The following is a 22,826-nucleotide window of genomic DNA, read 5'->3' as shown; positions in this document are numbered from 1 at the left end:
CATTAGTATAGGTTGAAAAATAAATTTTTCAATTTTATCAATTAATTCGAATTCACATTTTGACACGATTTTAATTTTTAATTATTTTTAAATCGAGGAATTTAAGTTTAAAGTGTACACCATCTAAAGCAGTGGTTCTCATACTTTTTCAGCGTGAGGCCCCCCCTTGTGTAGGGTGCATCCCTTTGTGGCCCCCCAAAGAAAATTCATGACACAAAACAATCTCTTACAATTTTAATTAAACCAAAAACATATTAAATTATATACAGGGTTGGGAGGGTTACTTCTGAAATGTATTTCACTACAGATTACAGAATACATGCTGTAAAATGTAATTTGTAGCGTATTCCGTTAGATTACTCAAGGTCAGTAACATATTCTAAATACTTTGGATTACTTCTTCAGCACTGGTAGATTTTTTCATTTGTTTTGACTATAAAAACTCTGTCAGTACAGTAAGACAAAATACACGTTAAAAATACATTCTCTGAAAAACCTAAATATCTTATGCAGTGTTGTTTCTAAAACAAGTTGATCTTGTTTTAAGGATTTTTAGATATTTTTACAGGAAAACAATACAAAAATTATTATCAAGTATACGATTTGTGCCCTAATATCAAAGGTCTTACTAGAAAAAAAGAAATTATGATCTAACGTGAATTTTCTTGATAAAAAAATATGATCGTGTCTGGTAACGTGCATGTAAAATGGCTAGAAATAACATTTTATCTTGGCGTAAAGCTGACAATTTACACAAGGTTTATTTCTATTTCTTCTGCTCCAAACTTACTTCAAACTTACTTCTCTGTCTGCTCATATGAATACAAATGTCTACTAAAAAAGAAATAGCTTTAAAATATAATTTAAAAGAAATTTTGCAATACAGGAACATCAATTTAATAACAACTACTGTACAAAAGTGCACAGTCTTAGTGTGAAGGGTGAGACTGTCTTTGCAGCGCTTATCAATTCTGGGTGTTATTGGTGACAGGCAAACTCTCAAGTCATATTCCACATTAAGCTGTGCCCTGTATTTTGTCTTTATCATGGCTGAGAAAGATGTCTCACAAAGATATGTGGTCGGGAAAGGCAACAATATTCACATGGCCTGAAGAGCAACCTCCTTGTACTCCTTTTCAACCATGGGCCAAAATTCCGCTGGGGTCTGCTTATTAAATCTCATCCTGAGAGTGTGATCACTGGATAATTTCAAAAGTTCATCCTCAGCCTTTCCGCTGGGGCCACTGGCCATCACATCACAGAAAAAGGGATCTCGAACCCAGTCATATTTCTCCATGTCATTGTCTGTGAATTAGTGACTGAAATGTTCATTGAGTGAGGTGAGGTGAGTTGTAACGGTGTCGAGCATGAAGTCCACTCCCATAATGTTTGTGTCCAAAAATTCAGATAGATTTGGAAACATGTCAGTGATGCCTGTTTGTAGTTTACGTATCCACAGATCAGTTTTTCTCCTGAATGCATTTATTTTGACACTTGCCTCCAATATTGTGGAATAAGACCCCTGAATAGACAGATTAAGTCCATTGAGACTACTAAAAATGTCTGCAGAGTAGGCCAGTTTTGCCATCCACGGTTGGTCGGAAAAGAACAGTGCCAGGTCAGGTTTATGTGCTTTCAAAAAGTCATGGAGCTCATGTCTCAATTCGAACACTTGCTCCAAAACTTTCCCCTCTGAATGATACAGGAGCCGATCATGAGCTGCCCCTAACTCCGTGCACATTTTTGCAAAGAGACGTGACTTCAGTGGTCTTGACTTAATGAAGTTCACAGCTGCTACTACTTGTTCCAACACATCGTGCTGGTCAGGTGCCATTGATTTTGATGCAAGTGCTTGACGATGAAGCATACAGTGAGTGGCTACGACTTGGATTCGAGTGACAACTTCACTCTTGCGCCCAGTCATTGCTGCCGCAACATCAGTGCAAACAGACACACACTTGTCCCAGCTCAGGTGTTCTTCTACCATGAAAGTGTCCAACATTTTGAAAATTTCCTCACCCGTAGCTCTCCCCTCGAGTTCTTTGGAAAATAAAATATCTTCCAAAATTTTACCATCCCATGAATATTGAACGTACACTAACAACTGCGCTGCACTGCTGACGTCAGTGCATTCATCAAGTTGAAGCGTGAACTGCTCACATGATCGCAATCTTTCAGTCAGTTGCGATTTCACATCAAAAGAGAGGTCCCTGATCTGTCTGCCTACTGTGTCATTGGACAGTGGGATGGAATTAATCATGTTTGCGGCCTCATCCCCGACCATCTCTCTGCACATATCCACTGCTGTTGGAAGTATTAATTCCTCCCCAATCGTGTGCGGCTTTTTATATTTGGCTATTCGCAGGGCTGCAAGATAAGATGCTTGCTGCGCTTTCTCGGGAATGTCGTGATGTTAGTCAGTCGTACCTTTTGCTTTACATATTCTTTCTTTCCCTGTAAAAAATCCTCACTTTTATTTGCATGCTCTGGATGAATATTTGTGAGCTGTCGGTTGAGTTTGTGTGGTTTCAGTGCTTCAACGGATAAAATCTTCAAGCAAAACGTGCACTGTGGTCTGCTGTCACTATATTCCATGATGCCATATTTTATGTATGAGTCGTCAAATTTTCGCAATTTCATTTTTTTCACGCTAGGCTCTTCTGTCCTCTGTCTAAAAACATATCCATTTTAAATAGTCTTAGCTTTTATCAGCATGTGGCTAACAGTAGAACAACGTATGTCTCTGTTTGGTGATGTTGCAGCTTAGTGTGCTGTGTATAATTGATTTAATTTATTAATATTTCTCATTTTTATGTAAATCATAGTTCAAAAGTTGACAATCCCGATTTACATATAGGTCAAATTAATTTGAAAAAAATCATGTTCTAGAATTTCTGTACGGCCCCCAGTTTGAGAACCACTGATCTAAAGCCAACATTTGGGAAGCGATAATTTTGACCAAATTTTTATGATAATCATTGATCATCTCATATTGCTGCGCTGCTCAGTGTGTGCCACACAAACCCACTAGAGGGCGCCGTTGGCTCACACAGCGGTGACTAAAGTGGTGAATGCAGACTGTCAGATTTTAAAACGCAGCCTTTAGTAATCGGTTTAGTAATCATGCAAGGCCATATTGCGATTTCAGTCTTAATTCAAAAATCGTGCAGCTTTAATTAAGAACATACCGATGTCTCAGAAGTCAAAGTCAGCATGTTTCACAGCGTTTTTTTATTTTATTTTCCATGTCCATTTTTTTTACGTCTGATATGCGAGTTCATTTCCCGTTCTAAACTGAAGATCTAAACTTTTTTTTCTTTTCCTCAAAATGTTCTGATGTCTGGACTACAGGCGTTTATGATTATACATACAAATCATTTGATATCCAATGAGTACATTCTAGATCAACTTTAATGTCATGAGGATCCTTGCTTTTGTCTTACCGATTGTATGTGCATCTCCATATTTACTGGCACTTTAGGTGCAGACAATACAAAGTATTGGGTGGGTGGGTCTGCAGCGCCCTCACTCACAACTCTCTGGTCGTGTCTCGCGAGAGCATTCAACATTCACACACTTTGTTTATTGTGTTTATTTGGAGTCCTACAGAAACCTACACCTACCCCTACACCTAACCTTAACCCTACTGCTAAATCTAATCGTAAACCTAACCTTAGTAACAGCGAATGAGACTATCACAAGACTTGGGCTGCAGGGGTGCTATCTTATTGACAGTTTCATGTAACATGACCGCGCCATCATGTTTGTGACCAAAATTCCATATTTCTTCATTGTGCTGCACTGGGGGATGCGGAAAAAGCTGGCTAAATTTTTGTTTCTATTTATAAAACCTGAAAAGGTGATACTAGTGTTTACTTACCATAGCCAAAATGTAATTTTTCTTTCAATAAAGTTTTATCTTTCAAGTAACATGATTTTATTTCGCCAAAGTCAAACAGCGATGAAGGGGGAGAGCACGGATAAAAACACTTGTGGGTCTTTTCTCATTTATTCAGACAGTTATCTGTACACATGTCAATTATATGTATAACATCATTGATTCAGAAACAATTCAAATGCACATAGGACAGTGCTATTTATAACACCCAGTATGTCATAAAGTTGTGGCCAAAAATATTGGCACCTGTGGTAAATATGAGCAAAGAAGGCTGTGAAAAATATGTATCTGTTTACCCTTTTGATCTTTCATTCAAAATATTCACAAAAATCTATCCTCTAATGCAGTGGTTCCCAAACCTGTTCCTAGAGGCCCCCCAACACTGCACATTTCGTATATCTCCCTTTTCTGACACTCCCAATTCAGGTCTTGGAGTCTCCACTAACGAGCTGATGAGTTGAATCAGGTGTGTTTGATAAGGGAGATATCCAAAATGTGTAGTGTTGGAGGGCCTCCAGGAACAGGGTTTGGAACCACTGCTCTAAAGTATATCAAACAGTTGCAAACACAACACAAGTTTTATCAAAAAACTAATGTTTTTTGTCAAATATTTGTGTGTGGCACAATTATTGGCACCCTTTTATTCAATACTTTGTGCAACCTCCCTTTGCCAAGATAACAGCTCTGAGTCTTCTCCTATAATGCATAATGAGGTTAGAGAACACATGGCAAGGGATCTGAGACTATTCCTCCATAAAGAATCTCTCTAGATCCTTCAAATTCAGAGGTCCACGCTGGTGGACTCTCCTCTTCAGTTCACCCCACAGGTTTTCTATGGCGTTCAAGTCAGGGGACTGGGATGGCCATGGCAGAACCTTGATTTTGTGGTCAGTGAACCATTTTTGTGTTGATTTTGTTTTGGATCATTGTCCTGCTGGAAGATCCAATCAGAGCCCATTTTAAGCTTTCTGGCAAAGGCAGTCAGGTTTTGATTTTCTATCTGTTGTTTTCTATCCATGATGCTATGCATCCGAACAGGATGTCCAGGACCTCTGGCATAAAAACAGTCCCACAACATTAAAGATCCACCAACATATTTAACCGTTGGCTGAGGTACTTTTCCATATGGCTACCTCTCTGTGTGCGCTAAACCCATCTCTTATGTTTGCTCCCATAAAGCTCTATTTTTGTTTCATCTGACCAAAGAACCCGGTCCCATTTGAAGTTCCAGTAGTGTCTGTCACACTGAAGATGCTTGAGTTTGTTGTTGGATGAGAGCAGAGGCTTTTCTCTTGAAACCCTACCAAACAACTTAATAAAATGAATAAATGTAAATGTAACTTCTTGTGATGTTCTCCAACAATAACCACATTCAAATCCAGACTGAAACTACATCTGTTTAACCCTGCATTTACTGACTGAGCACTGTGCTGCACTTACTGATTGCACTGCATAATTTTATGTCTGTATTCTTTTTTTTTTCTTTTTTTTCACTTTAATAATTTTTACTTCTTTTTTTTATTCATTTTATTACTTTTTATTCTCATTTCTTGTTCTTAAAATGTATTTTATCTTGTATTTTCTTTATAATTATTATGTAAAGCACTTTGAATTGCCATTGTGTATGAAATGTGCTATATAAATAACCTTGCCTTGCCTTGATGTAGGTGATGTATGATTGTAGTTTTGGAGACTTCTGACCCGAAGACCTAACTAATTTCTGGAATTCTCTAGCTGTGATCCTTGGAGAATTGTTGGCCACTCAAACCATCCTCCTCACCATGCGTGGAGAGAATATAGACACACGTCTTCTTCCAGACCGATTCTTAACATCTCCAGTTGATTGGAACTTGTTAATTATTGCCCTGATGGTGGAAATGGGCATTTTCAATGCTTTACCTTTAGCCACTTCCCATTTTGTGAAGCTCAGCAACCTTTTGCCGCACATCATAACTTTATTCTTTGGTCTTACCCATTGTGATAGATGACTATGGGAATTTGGCTTGCGTGTAACCTCAAATTTACACTACCGGTCAAAAGTTTGTTTCTCATGATCTTAAAATGTTTTGAAATGTTTCTCATGATCTTAAAAATCTTTTGATCTGAAGGCGTATTCTTAAATGTTTGAAATTAGTTTTGTAGACAAAAATATAATTTTTGCCACCATATTAATTTATTTCATTATAAAACTAAAATTTTATAAAAATAAAAAAAAAAGTTTTTGAAATTAATGACTTGGACCAAATAATAAAGAAAAGCAGCCAATAAGTGCCCAACATAGATGGGAACTCCTTCAATACTGTTTAAAAATCATCCCAGGGTGATACCTCAAGAAGTTGGTTGAGAAAATGTCAAGAGTACATGTCTGCAAATTCTAGGCAAAGGGTGACTACTTTGAAGATGCTAAAATATAACACAGTTTTGATTTATTTTGGATTTTGTTTAGTCACAAAATAATTCCCATAGTTCCATTTATGTTATTCCATAGTTTTGATGACTTTACTATTATTCGAAAATGTAAAATAAATAAATAAATAAATAAATAAATAAATAAAGAATGAGTGTGTTTCAAAACTTTTGACCGGTATTTTATATTCCAGTGACACATGGCTGAACAATTTCATGTTCCTAGTCACCCAGGTGCACTAAAAAATTTAAAATATGAATGGGAATATACTTCAAAAAATATTTTACTCATAATAATTTCTAGGGGTGCCAATAATTGTGGCAAACGTGTTTTGGAGAAAAAAATATTTATTTAAATATGAGATTTTCTCCCCTTTAAATTAGTTTTCTTCAATTAAAGGTTAGATTTTTGTGAATATTTTGAATGGACAATCAAAAGGATAAACAATAAATAAATATTTTTCACAGCCTCCTTTGCTCATATTTACCAAGGGTGTCAATATTTTTGGCCACAACTGTAATTGTAACACATTGTAATAAATAAAAAACCACTATAATGTGAATATATAGTATATACTGTATTTCATGTGTATGTACTAATTATAGTCAATAAACAACACATCATATGATCATGAAGCACAGAGCTTATTCACACCACCAGACTACAATGTGAACATATTAGTCTTATTCACTAATATGCTTCAGTTGCTTTCTGTGTATTCTTCATGAGTTAAAAGTAGCTCTTAAATTCATACAGATGGGGTCATTACTGATGTTTTGTAATAATTTGATCAAATCAGAGCAGAAAACAGCATAAATATTTGTAACTTCTGAATGAGAGATGTTTACAGTATTGTACCGGTAGGCATGTGCACTCGCCGGTCACACATCAGACTCGGCAGAATACAGAGATAAATTGTGGAAAAAATATATTTAAATGTCCATGAAAGTCAAATTTGGCAATATTTGTGCCAACCTCTAACCTGTATACACCTTTCCTTTGACTTTGCATGGATCAGAAGCATTTTTTAATGTTTTTTTTTAGATCATATTACGGTTGTTTTTCCATTCACCGCCATTGTTTTTTTCCCACTGATGGTCACAAATATGGCAGCTGCAGGGAAAAAGTGACGTCACTGAAACAGGTCAATTGACACAGCCCAACTCTGTCACACACAGTGGACAATAAACAGTCTAGCCAACTGTTTAAACTAAATTATACTTGCAGACACTCAAAGGAGAAATTTTCAACCACTGATTTTCTTTATTCAGTTGTATGTAGCTTTAAATTGTATTTTTAAATATGAAAAATGTACTTGTTTTGTTTGTATTGAACCCTGAACTATCCTTTAAAAAGAGGAGGCATTTACTTGTTTTTGCAGAATTGATTTGTTGCATGGAAAGATGATGTCATTTTGACAGAATTCTTGTACAGCATTTCAAAAAGGGTGAACTAATATGGTAACTGGGTTGTCGATAACTGCTCTCTCTCTCTTCCGTTCTTGCTGCTGTTGGCTATGCCTGAGGCATTGAGCAGGGATGCGGTTGTAGACGTCCCATTGGTGTCGTCTCTTCTGTCTCTGCCTTTGTACCTGCTGTGTCTGCTCAGCTCCGACCTGCACGTGCTGGTCTGTACCTCTGCCGGGGGTCTCTGCTATCTCTGCACTCTGCCCTAGGTCCTAGTATTCACCGCCATCCTCTTCTCCTCTGCCTTGACATGTGCTGTCCTTGCCATGGCAGCCAGGAGGATGCCCAACAGGAGCAAGACACCCATTAAGGTGAGATGGAGAGGAAAGTTCTAGAGGTTAGGAAATGTGAGAGTTGTTGGAACATGTTGATTTTTCATTTAGGTTCTAAACACCAAAGCTGACCCTATGAAATGGACCTTGATTGAGGTACACTGCCTGGACTGCCTATAGCTTTGATTATGGCACGCATTCGTCGTGGCATTGTTTCAACAATCTTATGCAACGTCACAACATTTATTTCCATCCAGAGTTGCATTAATTGGCAGGTGTATTGATGACAGGCGAGTTGAACCACTCTGTAACATCTTTTCCAGCACATCCCAAAGACTTTCAATGGGGTTAAGGTCAGGACTCTGAGGTGGCCAATTCATGAAATGATTCCTCATACTCCCAGAACCACTCTTTCACAATTTGAGCCCTACGAATCTTGGCATTGTCGTCCTGGAATATGCCCATGCTGTGAGGGAAGACAAAAATCCATTGATGGGATAACCTGGTCATTCAGTACATTCAGGTAGTCAGTTGACCTCATTTTATTGCTGCATAACATTGCTGAGCCTAGACCTGACCAACTGAAGCAACCCCAGATCACAACACTGCCTTAAATCCAAACAGCTACTTCTTTTTTTTTTTTTTTTTTTTTTGGCCAAGCAGTGTATTATCCTATTCTAGGTGTAATGTAAACATCATTACACTGGAATGTTCTGAGTTCAGTACAAGTTGAGTTCTAGCGACAGTATCGATTACTTGCTGTCGATTTCCACAGAAAATAATTTTAAATCATTAATGATTAAAGTATTTTCATTTTTCATTGAAAGTACCTGAGACTAGTGTGATTGAATCGCATAATAACCTAGTCTGCAAAGTTATATTCAATCCTAAACTCCTCAGGTTAGGTTTAGATTTAAGGTTTATGGTAGGGAGGTAGGTTTTGTTGATTTACAATTGGATAGAACATTAACCATAAACACCTCATCTGTGTGGGGAAACATTTAAGTCACTTTTAGCACTACACAGTGGATATTTCACCTTGGAACTGCAGGGATTCACATATAACCAGAAGGCATAACAAGAAGCTAATCTGACTTCAAAAAAATAAATAAATAGTCCCACCTTTAAATAACAATTTTAGAACTTTAAAGTTCAAATATGTAGCAAATTAGCTTAAAAGGGAATTATTTATAATTAATTATAACTGGTTATAATTAATAATAAATATTTAGATTAGATCTTAGAATTAATTGTAGCAGAATCGATATTACAATTACTTGATCTGTCCGTCCACCGAGCAGACAATATAATTATTTATCAACTCTAGGAAGATTACTTTCCTGGCCAAGGAACAATAGCCTTCCTACTTATACAGTGCTAGCAGTAGTTTAGCATGTAGCAAGGAGCAACATTCAGTGACTTTGAATTGTGAGCGGAACACAGAGACAATCAATTGTGAATATAAGGGATTTAATAAATGAAACTATAACTAACATACAAACAAACTAAGCAAAACATACATATATAGAATGAAGGAAAGTAAGGAAAGGAGAGAGAGAGCAAAGAATGGCAGTATTTCAAGGGTTTCAAAACTCTCAATTAACCACAACCTAAATGAGAATCATCAGAGGCACAATTCACCTTAAAAGGGGTTCAAACTTAAACGCGCATCTAATCAGTTGTAAATGGTTACTTGCATTGGTTTATTGCTGAATAAGAGTCTTGATGCGGTAGACGAGGTTCTCGACGATTTCTTTAGGAGTGAGTTGAAGAAGTCCACAGGAAATCCACAAAGTTACTTGAAGGTAAACACTGCCAGAAGGTTAAACTCAAGAGGAGAATTTTGGAGTGTGTTGGTCTCAAGAAGAAGAGTTTTGAGCGATGATTAGTCTGCGTTCTGGAGTTTTAATAGTTCATTGCCGCACCCATTTTGTGGGTGGAGTGGCCAATCAGAGGCATGCATTTTGAGCGGGAGAGACATCCTTTGTCTCCGTTTATGGCCCATTCGCATTTTATTGCTGATCTGGACCGCTAGTGCAGCTTTTAATTCAAAACATAGTAAGAATTGTTCGATGCATTTCACGATCACATGGTGTACATTATTGTGTGAGAAATAAAGAGAAGATCATTTTGATACCAAGAAGGTAACCTCCAGATGATATTAAAGCAGAGATACACTCATACACTTGAATATAGGCGTTTAACGTCTAACTAATACAAGTAAAGGGTTTTAAGTAAGTTAATATAATAGGGGAATATACATACAACACATGTATATAGCAGATACATTTATAACTGCTTACTATGGCCTAAATAGAGAAAATGTCTTTAGGTGTGTGTGTGACGTGTATTGGAATTACTGGAGGCAGACAACTGCTCTGGTGCCTGGCACGGGGGTCACCCCCCTTTCTGTGGAATGTGTTTGAAGCTTGATGGAGACACTCCAGAGGCGACCTGTTTTAGCATCCTTTTGATAGTGATAAAGACCATCTGCAATTTAGCACCCATATAAATGTAAACGCGGAGGCCAGGTCAGTAATTTATATGCAAATGTCAAAAGGCTAAAAGGTTTTTTTTAAACAAAGTGTAATTAACCATCACTGATCTTACACAGACGTTACAAATAATACACATTTCTCAGAAGAATGGCTGATTTTTTTCTGCATTATTCTGAATAATAATAATTGGCTGATAATTGCTTGACCTACATACACTGGCGTCCAAAAGTTTGGAGAATGTGCAGATTTTGATCTTATGGAAAGATATTGGCACTTTTATTCACCAAAGTGGCATTCAGCTGATCACAATGTCTAGTCAGGACATTAATAACGTGAAAAATTACTATTACAATTTGAAAAAAATAAATAAATACTTCAAAGAGTTCTCATCAAAAAATCCTCCACGTGACAGCTTTGTAGTTTGTCCAGATACTCAGGTGACATTTCACCCCACGCTTCCTGTAGCACTTGCCATAGATGTAGTTGTCTTGTCGGGCACTTCTCACGCACCTTACAGTCTAGCTGATCCCACAAAACTCAATGGGTTTAAGATCCATAACACTCTCTTCCAGTTATCTGTTGTCCAATGTCTGTGTTTCTTTGCCCACTCTAACATTTTCATTTTGTTTTTCAGTTCCTTTGCAATTCTTCCCATAAGACCTGCACCCCTGAGTCTTCTCTTTAGTGTGTACACCTTTGTATGAAATCTTCAGTTTTTTGGCAATTTGAAGCATTGTATAGCCTTCTTTCCTCAAAACAATGATTGACTGACGAGTTTCTAGTGAAAGCTGTTTATTTTTTGTCATTTTTGACCTTATATTGACCTTAAGACATGCCAGTCTATTGCATACTGTGACAACTCAAAAACAAACACAAACACAATGTTAAGCTTCATTTAATGAACCAAATAGCTTTCAACTGTGTTTGATATAATGGCAAATTACTCAAGGATAAGGTGTTGGAGTGATGGCTGCTAGAAATGGGGCCTGTCTAGATTCGATTAAAAATGACTTTTTTCAAATAGTGATGGTGCTGTTTTTTACATCAGTAATGTCCTGACTATACTTTGTGATCAGTTGAATGCCACTTTGGTGAATTAAAGTACCAATTTCCTTCCAAAACAGCAAAATCTGTACATTATTTCAAACTTTTGGCCACCAGTGTATATGGCAATGCAGGGGTTTATAAAGTATCAGATCACCCTGCTCTTGCATCATGTCCTCTTACCTCTTTAACCCCTCTGCTGCACAACCAAATTTAAAAGCTCACCTTACACACATAAAGGGACCAATTGCAAAAATTGACAGAAAATCCCCCAAATATTTTAAAAATAAAAGTAAAAAATATTGCAGTAATTAATACATAATATTGCATGTGTTTATAATCTGATGATGAAAATACTGTAAACTTTTTATCCTGTGATTCAGGCTCTCTTTGCTCTATGTCCCTGCAAAAAGTGTTTTAGTTGATTCCACTTTATGGCAGCAAATACTAGGAAAAGTACCTTCCATCACAATATACAGTTCTGAATTGCAGATGATGCTGTAACGCTGCTGAACACTCGCCATGAGCTCGTCCATATACATTCAGTCTATTTTGTGTTCACACACACCTTTCCCACTGTTTTGTCAAACAGCATGGCCTCTGAGTGGACTAGAAGTTTGAACTAGATATAGTTTGAAAGCTGAGATACACAGCTTTGTGATTATGTATATATTTTATCATCGGTAGTCGAGAACATATTTAGTTTTTCATGCTATTTTCTGCTGGACTACTTATCTTGTTCTGGACATCTGACACATAACATTTGATTATTTATAGGGATGTCAATCGATTACAATTTTTAATCAAATTAATTACATGGTGTGCCGATTAATAAATCAAATTAATCACATGTACAGTGCATTCAGAAAGTATTCAGACCCCTTCATTTTTTTTTTTCACATTTTGTTGAGTTGCAGCCTTATGCTAAAATGCTTTAAATAAAAAAAATTCACATCGATCTCCACTCCATACCCCATCATGACAAAGCAAAAACCAGATTTTTGATAACTTTGCAAAGATATTAAAAATAAGAAACTGAAATATCACATTGACATAAGTTTTCAGACCCTTTGCATTTGAAGTTGAGCTCAGGTGCATCCCATTTCTCTGGATTATCATTGAAATGTTTCTACAATTTGATTGGAGTCCACCTGTGGCAAACTCAATTGATTGGACATGATTTGGAAAGGCACACACCTGTCTATATAAGGTCTCACAGCTGAAAATGCATATCAGAGCAAAAACCAAGTCATGAGGTCAAAGGCACTGCCTGCAGAGCTCAGAGACAGGATTGTGTCAAGGTACAGATCTGGGGAAGGCTACAACATTTTTTTCAGCTATATTGAAGGTTCTTAAGAGCACAGTGGCCTCCATAATTCTTAAATGGAAGAAGTTTGGAACAACCAGGACACTTCCTAGAGTTACCTGGATTAACTGGATTTGGGGATTTTCTGCTATTCTTCTCTGCAGATCATCTCAAGCTCTGTCAGGTTGAATAATGCAGAAAAAATCAGACATTCTTCTGAGAAATGTGTATTATTTGAGCTTTAAAGTTCTAAAATTGTTCTTTTAGAGGTGGGACTATTTTTTTCTAGTCAGAAAAAACTAGAAAGCTTCTGGTTATTTGTGAATCCCGGCAGTTCCAAGGTGAAATATCCACTGTGTAGTGCTAAAAGTGACTTAAATGTTTCCCCATACAGATGAGGTGTTTATGGTTAATGTTCTATCCAATTGTATAGAACTTCCTTTGACTTGTAGTCGGGTAGCCAATCAACTTGTGTCTTTCTCTTTGTTTAACATTTCAATTGCTCAGTTTTGCAGATACAGTATGCCGGTTTCACTGCAGCGCACTGTGAGTTTTTCTATGAAACCTACCTCTACACCAGCTGCACCTTTGTAGATATGCTACATGGAATAAAAATATAATTTTTAATGTTTGCCCATATAATCTTTAAGCTATTAAGGTTAAATTTATTTGGCTTGCTGTCCACAGTGGAGGGGCTCGAGGAAGCAGCTTCAACTCGTGCTATGAAGTAACCCCCGGGACTATTAATATAGGAGATGATTGCATGGTACAAGATGCCTGGGGTAAAGGTGGGGTTGGGGAGGTGGAGGGATGCTGGAAACAGCTGAGACCGAAGAGAGGTAAGCAGCTGCTTATAAACTCTGGCTGTTAATTGAAAGATTAGATGGGCTCGCTCCTCCCGAACTTACGTTTAGGAACTTCATTTCATTACTATAACAAAATATTGGCTATTATAAAAATTGTAATGTGTTCATAAATCATCATAGTATTTATTGTATTGCTTTTAATTTATGCTGATTTTGATAAAGAAACAGTATTCTAAGACGTTTGGAAACTGCAAGTAAAAAATGAGAATCACCACTGAGAATGGAAATTATGAAAAAATTTAAATGCAGAAAATCTTGGTCCTTAAAGCCATCTACTTAAAGCAAAATGTTATTTCTTATTTCTTCCTTTTGATTTTGCTGTGAAATATGAACCAACATGTTCACGTCAGGTTTTGTGAGATTCACCTAGTAGTGGTGGCCTAGCAGATCTCTATAACAACTTTGCTTGATAAAACATATCTGATTTTACCCTCTTTAAACACCACAGACACAGGGAAAGTTTTTCATTAGATGAAAAAAGAATTCCCTCCCAGAATTATTGAGATAAAAAGACACCACTCTTAATTACCTCTTTACAGAAAAGAAAGAGCTTTCTTTCCTTTTCTCTGCTGCACGGGAGAGAAAATTGCTGACAGTCAGAGGTGAGAACAAACAGAATGATCATTAGAGAGAGAGAGAGAGAGCGAGAGCGCGAGCAGTAGAGGAAAAGAAGTCATTGCAAGACGAAGTGAGTGAAAGTTTTGCAGCATCACTCCTGTTTCCCAGTTGAGCTCATGTCACCTTGCAGACAGCAGTCTGTCATTTGAAGCTTCACTCACACTCAATATTTCATGAGTGGCTTTTGTTCTGGCTTTCGTCTCTTGGGGCGTGAGCAGAGTTTCATGCAGGGGGAATATTTCTGGCTCTGAATTACACATTTCATGAGTTTAGTTGCATTCAGGTGGAATATACTAGATATTGTGTCATAAACGGTCTTAAATGTCTCGTATCATTGAAAATGGTATTTGTCTTACTCTTTTGAAGAATGTGATGTACTGTATAGACATACCCTGGCTTTCACAACTCCCTCTCCAGTCCACCCAATCCAATTCTGGAAACATAAAGCGATTCCGAGCATGGTGATTAATTGTTCCAGTAGCATTGTCACTTGAGCAGGGATCGGTACAATTACAAACCATTCCCAGTCTGGATTTCTCAGCACAGTTATCTACCTGTACACAGGAAAGAAAACCATTTGGCTGGAATGGCTTTAGTGACGTGGTGACTCATGATTGTTCTCTTGCTCAGTCAGTCCTTTCTAGTCCTAGTTTTGCAGCACCATGATAGAAAACAAAACCATAACCATGTCAACAAGCCTGGATCAGTACAGAACGGCACGGTTCCGCAACAGGATGGGGGAAGAGCATGTTAAGCTGCCCATGAGCATTTTTGCTAATATCACATGCAATGAGGTTAGCCAATCAAAACCGATTCACTGCAAAAAAATAATTTTATTAATGAGAATTTTTGTCTTATTTTCCGATAAAATGAGTTAAATGTCCTTAAAAAAAAAAGAAAAATACTTTAGAAGCAAAATGACAGTACATAAGTCTTGTTTTAAGAGAAATCAAACCAAATTTATTTAGGTTTATGCTTAAAACAAGAAAAAACTATTTGCCAGCTGGGTAAGAAAAATAAACTTGTTTTTCCTTTGAATGACAAATATTTTTCTTACCCCACTTGCAAATCTTTTTTTTTTTTTTTTGTTTTTTTTTTTTATGAGCATAAACGTTAATAAATGTTGTGATGTTAGATTTCTCAGAAAACAAGACAAAATATCTTGTCATTTTTCTTCTGTAGTAAAATTATCTTGTTTTAAAGATGTATAAATATCTTTACTAGATAACAGACCAAAATACTCAGTAAGAAAATATTGTTTTGGAGTGTCCCATTTGCATATAAATGGTTGTATGTCTTAAAGGCATTGTTCACCCAAAAAAGAAAATTCTGTCATTATTTATGCACCCTCATGTCCTTCCAAACCTGTATAACTTTCTTTCTTCTGTGGAACACAAAAAGACTTGTGATTATATGTAGAAATTAATTTTGTTAACATTGGCTTATAAAGATCAGCCAATGCATGGAGCACTGAAGCCATCTACTAGCCATAGTTGTCATTTCATGTAATTGTTGTTTTTATTCTAGCAGATGTTACCAGAGACCCCAGTGCATGACATATTTGGATATTTTTACAATACTTTGATTTACTGAAATGAAGGTTTTTATTGTAGTGAAGATAACATGAAATGTGCTTATTTTATATGAACATGAATGGAGTAATTACGTAATTTAGAAGTAAATAAGGTCAAAAATACCATAAACTCTATCTGCCTGTCTGCCTGCCTCTCTCTCTCTCTCTCTCTCTCTCTCTCTCTCTCTCTCTCTCTCTCTCTCTCATATATATATATATATATATATATATATATATATATTTTTTTTTTACAACATAAAAGTAGTCCGTATGACTCATGCACTACATTTCAAGTCTTCTGAAGACATACGATAGCTTTGTGTGAGGAACAGACCAAAACGTAACGTATTAATTTTAACATCCACTGTAGCTCACAAACATGCACATTTTCACATTTAACACATCAAGGCATGTTGCAGCATGTTTGATGTCAATAAACCAAATGTCATTCATTCTCACATGTCAAGTAAACCAAATAAGAGTTCCCTTTAATCCTTTACAGGTGAACTAACAAAAATAGCACATTCAGTCCAAAGAGTCACAGAGAGGGTGCAAAATAGCTTGGTCTTATTGCAGTAGAAAACAATTTTGATATCATTTTTGTCAGTTTTTGTTAGTGCTTTGATCTCATTGAAATTCAAGCTTGGCAAACAGTTTTGGAGATTTTGAAAAACAGCAGCCCAAAGGGATTGTTTTGAAAAACAGCTGCCCTATTATTAATGGTTAACTGGGAAGGTGCATAAAAAAACGCACCGCTGTTGTCCTATCACTGAAAGTAATTCTAATATGTGAAAAGAAAATTTCCAAAGTAATTCTAGCAGATTTTAGCGTTGAAATGTATCTTTATAAATGGACTGCATTTCAGTTTGTGCCCCTTGCTAGGGAATTCCAATGCAGTGTTTAATTATTCTGCCTTAATTGCCTGCTGATCAATTATTGCTTCTGTCATCCTCATTAATAGAGATGTTTACTCAAGACTTGATGGCATGTTGTGCTATTAATTATAGTGGAGAACTCTCCTGTGTTGATCAGAAGTCCCCCTCACTCATACATGCACTGATAGGGCCACATGTCTCAGTCCTGAGCACGTTTAAAGTGCCATTTACATTTATCAGATTCTCATGCTTTTGTGATCTCTAAGTGAAAGTTACTGTATATAATTTGCATTCATGGAAAAACACACCACTGACCTTTAAGGGTCAACCATCCATAACACTTAGCAACCATATAGCAATTCTCTGTCAACCACCCAAAATGCCCTAGCAACCACATAACAATGTACTAGGACACCCACACCTTAGCAACCGCATATCAGTGCACTAGCAAACAATCCTAACGTCTTAGAAACCACATAGCAACACACTGGCAACCACCCATAACACCTTAGCAAACATGTAGCAATTCCCTGTCAACCACACAAAATTCCCTAACAACCACATAGCAATGCACTAGCACACCCAAACATTAGCAACCGCATAGCAATGCACTAGCAAACACTCATAACATCTTAGATAACCACATAGCAACACCCTGGCAACACTCGTAACATCTTAGATAACCACATAGCAACACCCTGGCAACCACCCATAACACCAAGCAACCAAATAGCAATTCCCTTTCAACCACCCAAAAAAGCCCTAGCAAATGCATAGCAATACACTAGCAGACCCACATCTTAGCAACCGCACAGCAATGCACTAGCAAACACTCGTAACATATTAACAACCACATAGCAACACCCTGGCAACCACCCATAACACTTTGGCAACCATATAGCAATTCCCTGTCAACCACCCAAAATGCCCTAGCAACCGCATAGCAATGCACTAGCACACCCACACCTTAGCAACCGAATACCATTGCACTAGCAAACACTCATAACATCTTAGAAACCACATAGCAACATCCTGGCAACACTCGTAACATCTTAGATAACCACATAGCAACACCCTGGCAACCACCCATAACACCTTAGTAACCATATAGCAATTCCCTGTCAACCGCCCAAAATGCCCTCGCAACCACAAAGCAATGCACTAGCACACCCACACATTAGCAACCGCACAGCAGTGCACTAGTAAACAATCCTAACATCTTAGAAACCACATAGCAGCACACTGGCTACCAGCCATAACACCTTAGCGAACATATAGCAATTCCCTGTCAACCACACAAAATGCCCTAGCAACCACAAAGCAATGCACTAGCATACCCACACATTAGCAAAAGCATAGCAATGCACTAGCAAACACTCCTAACATCTTAGCATCCACGTGACAACACACTGGCAACCACCCATAACACCTTGGCAACAATATAGCAATTCCCTTTCAACCACCCAAAACGCCCTAGCAACCGCATAGCAATGCACCAGCACACCCACACCTTAGCAACCGCATACCATTGCACTAGCAAACACTTGTAACATCTTTAAAACCACATAGCACCACCCTGGAAACCACACATAACACCTTAGCAGCCATAAAGCAATTCCTTGTCAACCACCCAAAATGCCCTAGCAAACACACAGCAATGCACTAGCACACCCACACCTTAGCAATCACTTAGTAATGCACTAGCAAACACTCCTAACATCTTAGCAACCGCATAGCAACACCCTGGCAACCACCCATAACACCTTAGGAACCATATAGCAATTCCCTGTTAACCACACAAAACATCTTAGCAACCGCATAGCAATGCACTAGCACACCCACACCTTAGCAACCGCATAGCAACGCTCTAGCAAACATCTTAGCAACTGCATGGCAACACCCTGGCAACCACTCAGAAACCTTAACATTGTAACATCTTAGCAACCGCATAGCACCCCAACCACCCAAAACACCTTAGCATCCGCATACCAACACCATTGCATCCTGGCAAGTTGACTTCAGGGAGGAAAAAATGTCACAAAAATGTAGAAAATGGCCCCTTAGAAGGCGAATGTGTAATTTCTGCACCACTAGCATCACCAAATGGAATTGCAAACAGGTTTCCAAACACTACCCCCATCTTCCGTTGGTCAGCAAACCAATAGTCCTGCCCCAAACATGGCAATGTTTGAGCCAATTTTGCTGCATTTCAGGATGCTCAAACAAATAGAGGATTGTTTTGATAGTATCACAGAGTGTTTACACTTTTCAGGGAAATCAATCTATGGCTTACTTATAGTTGTCTCTGCATATTAAACTGGAATATTAGAACATATAAACAATTACATCACCGTTAAAGAAACAACTTGCCTTTTGAATTATCAGATGAAGGTTGGGGCACACACACACACCTTGTTAGCAGAGGGATTTTCTGCGTGGTTCTGCATTAGCATATAGATTAGTGAGTGTGGCTCAAGCATTAGCACAGCGCTTGCTCCTGTAATGATGAAATCATCAGAGACTTGAAACAAACTCAGAGCAGGAAACCTCATGATTTTCTGTCTTTTGTTGGCCAAACTCTTGTGGATCAAAATATTCCCTTTGATGGGACTTGAGCATAAATTTGTTTACTTCAAGTTTTTTTTTTTTTTTTGGCATTTACACAAACAGAGGTTGCTTACATACTCCATTTTCAAACCAGCTGACTTCGACCCTGGTATTGCCCTGGGTGATGGATGGTAAACTGTTGCCGCTGCGAGGCCTTGTCACACTAGTGAGATGTGACCGGTCCCTATGGTAACACACATCAAAGCTGCACAGGGTCATATCCATCAGGACTAGGGACACACACAGAGGCGTCATGCCCATTAAGAGTGAGGGCAATTGCCCCCTCAGTTTTTTGAGCCAAGAGGATTTTGAATGGTTTATTTGAACTATTTATTAGTATCTTCTATAATTAAATTAAATGGTTATTGCATGTACAAAACATGCCTGAGGCAGAAATCTTTATTCACATGTTTAAATTGTAATTTAAAATCCAATTGGGTCACATATGTTTCGCTATACGCAGCATCCAGTGCTGCTTCGGAGATCGCGTTCACGAGGGAAGGTCCAGCACCATGGGAATGCACGGTGTTATGGTAAAAACAAACAAATTTATTGCATCAACTTCAGTGTAGTTAACATATGCCAACTATGCCTGATCTCTGTGAAAGTCAATCAGTTTTTTTATAGTCTAATATAGTCTAATATAGAATATGTTTGTTTTCTTCTGATCGTTCGCTGTTCATTTACTTTAGTGCTGAAATGCTTTTGTTACACTCTCTTTTCTTAACGTTTAAAGAAAGCAGCAGCTTATTGTATTTCATTGTGAATCCTGTCCTTTTCAGTCATGATAAAATGAATGAAAGGCGGTTTTACATGGTTCCTCGGTAGCCGCATGTTCTGTATTTTCAATGGAAGAAGGCGGCGTGGGTGGCTAAACAGGTCAAAGCAGCAGCGCTTGTGTTCACGAGACATGAGCCACTTTCTGCCTGCTTACTGCGCAGGATAAAAATATGTTATCTTTTCGTGACTGCTGCATGTCATTGACCATTCAGACACACATGACTTTAATCAGCTGGCATTTAGCTTTTAGTCAATTCCCAAACAGTCTGATCAGTTGCTCCCTATTCCCTATTTAGACCTATAGTACATACTATTTGGGACTATAGTGGGAAACACAGACACTGAGTATATCATTAATTGCATGATGACTGTCAGTGTTACGCTACATTTATACGCATAGAAAATGTGATTCTCGTCAGAATTTGGATGTAAAATTGTTGTTAAATTATAAGGAATGTAAGTATTATTAGTCATTTTCATCTACTGACATACAAATCATGGCTAGTAGCCTATTAAAAGTTATTGTATCAGCACGCACTTCACTTCTAACGGATAATTTTGATTTTTGAAATATTAAAATCATTTAGTGAAAAACAAAAAAATTAAACCAAAAATATTTCTAAATTGAAATACACTTCAAACGAAGAGAAAATATAATCAAAATAACAAAGTTGTCAAAAAAATCATACCAATTCAAAAACATTTTTGGTCTCTCCTTCCATCAGTTCATTTTTGAGTGACTTAAAAATCACTCTACGTCAACAGGTGGAAAAATACCATTACACATTAGATCATAAATACAACTGTAAATTTAAACATAATAATAACTGAAAAATAAACCATGACCTATAGATATTTTAACTCAAATCTCATAAATTTTTGTTTCATTTAAGATGGCTCCAACTCTGATCGACAGAGACATAATTTCACGTTCCACTATATTTTCAGAGTTTGAACATGACCTTTATCACTACCTGCTGGTGGAATCTCCAAACTGCAAACGCAGGAACTTAGTTTAAACTTGGCGCTGAAGACAGTGGTTCCCTATGTGTCACTCACTCGACGTTGTGTCGATGTAGTGACACTAGGAGTCACTCTAGGGAGCCCCAAACACCTCTGATCTTTGAGAAAAGGCCAATGAAAATTGGCAGGTGGAATTTGCCTGCCACTCCCCCGGACATACGGGTATAAAAGGAGCTGGCGTGCAACTACTCATTCAGATTTTCTCTTCGGAGCCGAGCGCTGTTGATGTATTCCACTGCCAATCCATTTGCCTCTGTAAAGAAAGCGAACTGTCTCACGCGGCTGTTGGATTCTACGGCGCATCACAGAGGTTTCTCCCCTCTCGCACAGATAAGTGCGGAGAATGCCCCTGGGCACTAAAAGAGCATATATTTTCTCTAAAAGAGCATATATTTTCTTTAAAAGAGTATATATCCTCTAAAAGAGTAGGCACTGACTGAAAGCGTCTTTTTAAAGATGGCTTTCCGGTTATGTGCAGTTCCTGGTTGCGGTCATTATCTCTCCACTTCTGACGGTCACAATCACTGCCTTACGTGTCTGGGCTCCAGACACGCTGAGACAGCGTTCGTGGATGGTTCATGCCCGCACTGCAAGAGCATGACCATGGCCATGTTGCTATCGTGGCTTTCCTTCCTCAGAGGGAAAGCCATTCCAGCCGCTCCCCACCGTGGTTCTTCTGCCAATGAGCACAAGACCGCGATGGTTAGCACTGGGGGCGATTTGGGGACTTTAATGGAAGTCACTCCGCCGGGTGAATCCCCACGGACCTCCCTTTCCCCAGCACGCTCGTGCGCCCTGGTTGAGTTCCGGGATGAGTCAGGCAGCCTGCCTCAGAGCGGGTTCGACCTCTCATTCGGCACTCAGGGAGAGGATGAGATCTTGATAGCAGCATCGGAGAGCAGGTTGCTTGAGTCCGATGCGGAGGACTTGGCTGGGCTTCCGCCTTTGGGTGTGGTCACCCAGTCTGAGGCTGACGCCGAGCTGACAGCCATGCTTGCCCGGGCTGCCGTGTGCATCGGGCTAGAGTGGAACCCTCCATCCCGCTCTGAACCCTCGCGGCTTGATGATTGGTTCCTGGGATCAGAGCGCTGCTCACGGCCACACTCCGCCCCAGTGCCTTTCTTCCCGGAAGCGCATGAAGAACTCTCGAAGTCGTGGCAGGCACCTTTCACTGCCAGGACTGGGCTTTCGAGTTCTGCTGCTCACACCACCCTTGATGGTAGGGCGGCCAGGGGCTACACGGACGTTCTCCAGGTAGAGAAGGTGAGCGCCGCCACCTGGCGGAACCATCCTAGGCTCCCATCCAAGGCCTGTAAGAATACGTCGTCTCTGATGGCGAAGGCTTACAGCGCCGCTGGGTGGACCTCCGCTCTGCATGCCATGGCCCTCCTGCAGGTCCACCAGGCAAAGGCATTGAAAGAGCTGCATGAGGGTTGTCCTTAATGTCTCTCCCTGTACAGCGAGATCGTGACACGAGGTCCCCCAATGTAGCACTTCCCACCCCGCTCCGCTGCGCCCGTTCCGCGGGTACGTCAGCAGCGGTGGTCCCCTTGGTGCCCCTTGCCCGGAGTTTGGAGGCGTAGTTAACGCTCT

General features: G+C 38.8%; 1 pseudogene; it reads left to right on the top strand.

Moving 5' to 3' along the window:
* The window catches only part of LOC127412651 (GPI ethanolamine phosphate transferase 2-like), a 180,655-nt pseudogene that overhangs the window by 42,008 nt on the left and 115,821 nt on the right, over positions 1–22,826 (top strand).

This window comes from Myxocyprinus asiaticus, chromosome 22 (genome assembly GCF_019703515.2).
Source record: "Myxocyprinus asiaticus isolate MX2 ecotype Aquarium Trade chromosome 22, UBuf_Myxa_2, whole genome shotgun sequence".
Taxonomy (NCBI): domain Eukaryota; kingdom Metazoa; phylum Chordata; class Actinopteri; order Cypriniformes; family Catostomidae; genus Myxocyprinus; species Myxocyprinus asiaticus.
Note: the sequence above shows the minus strand (reverse complement) of the source record. Positions and strands in the feature narration are given on the sequence as shown.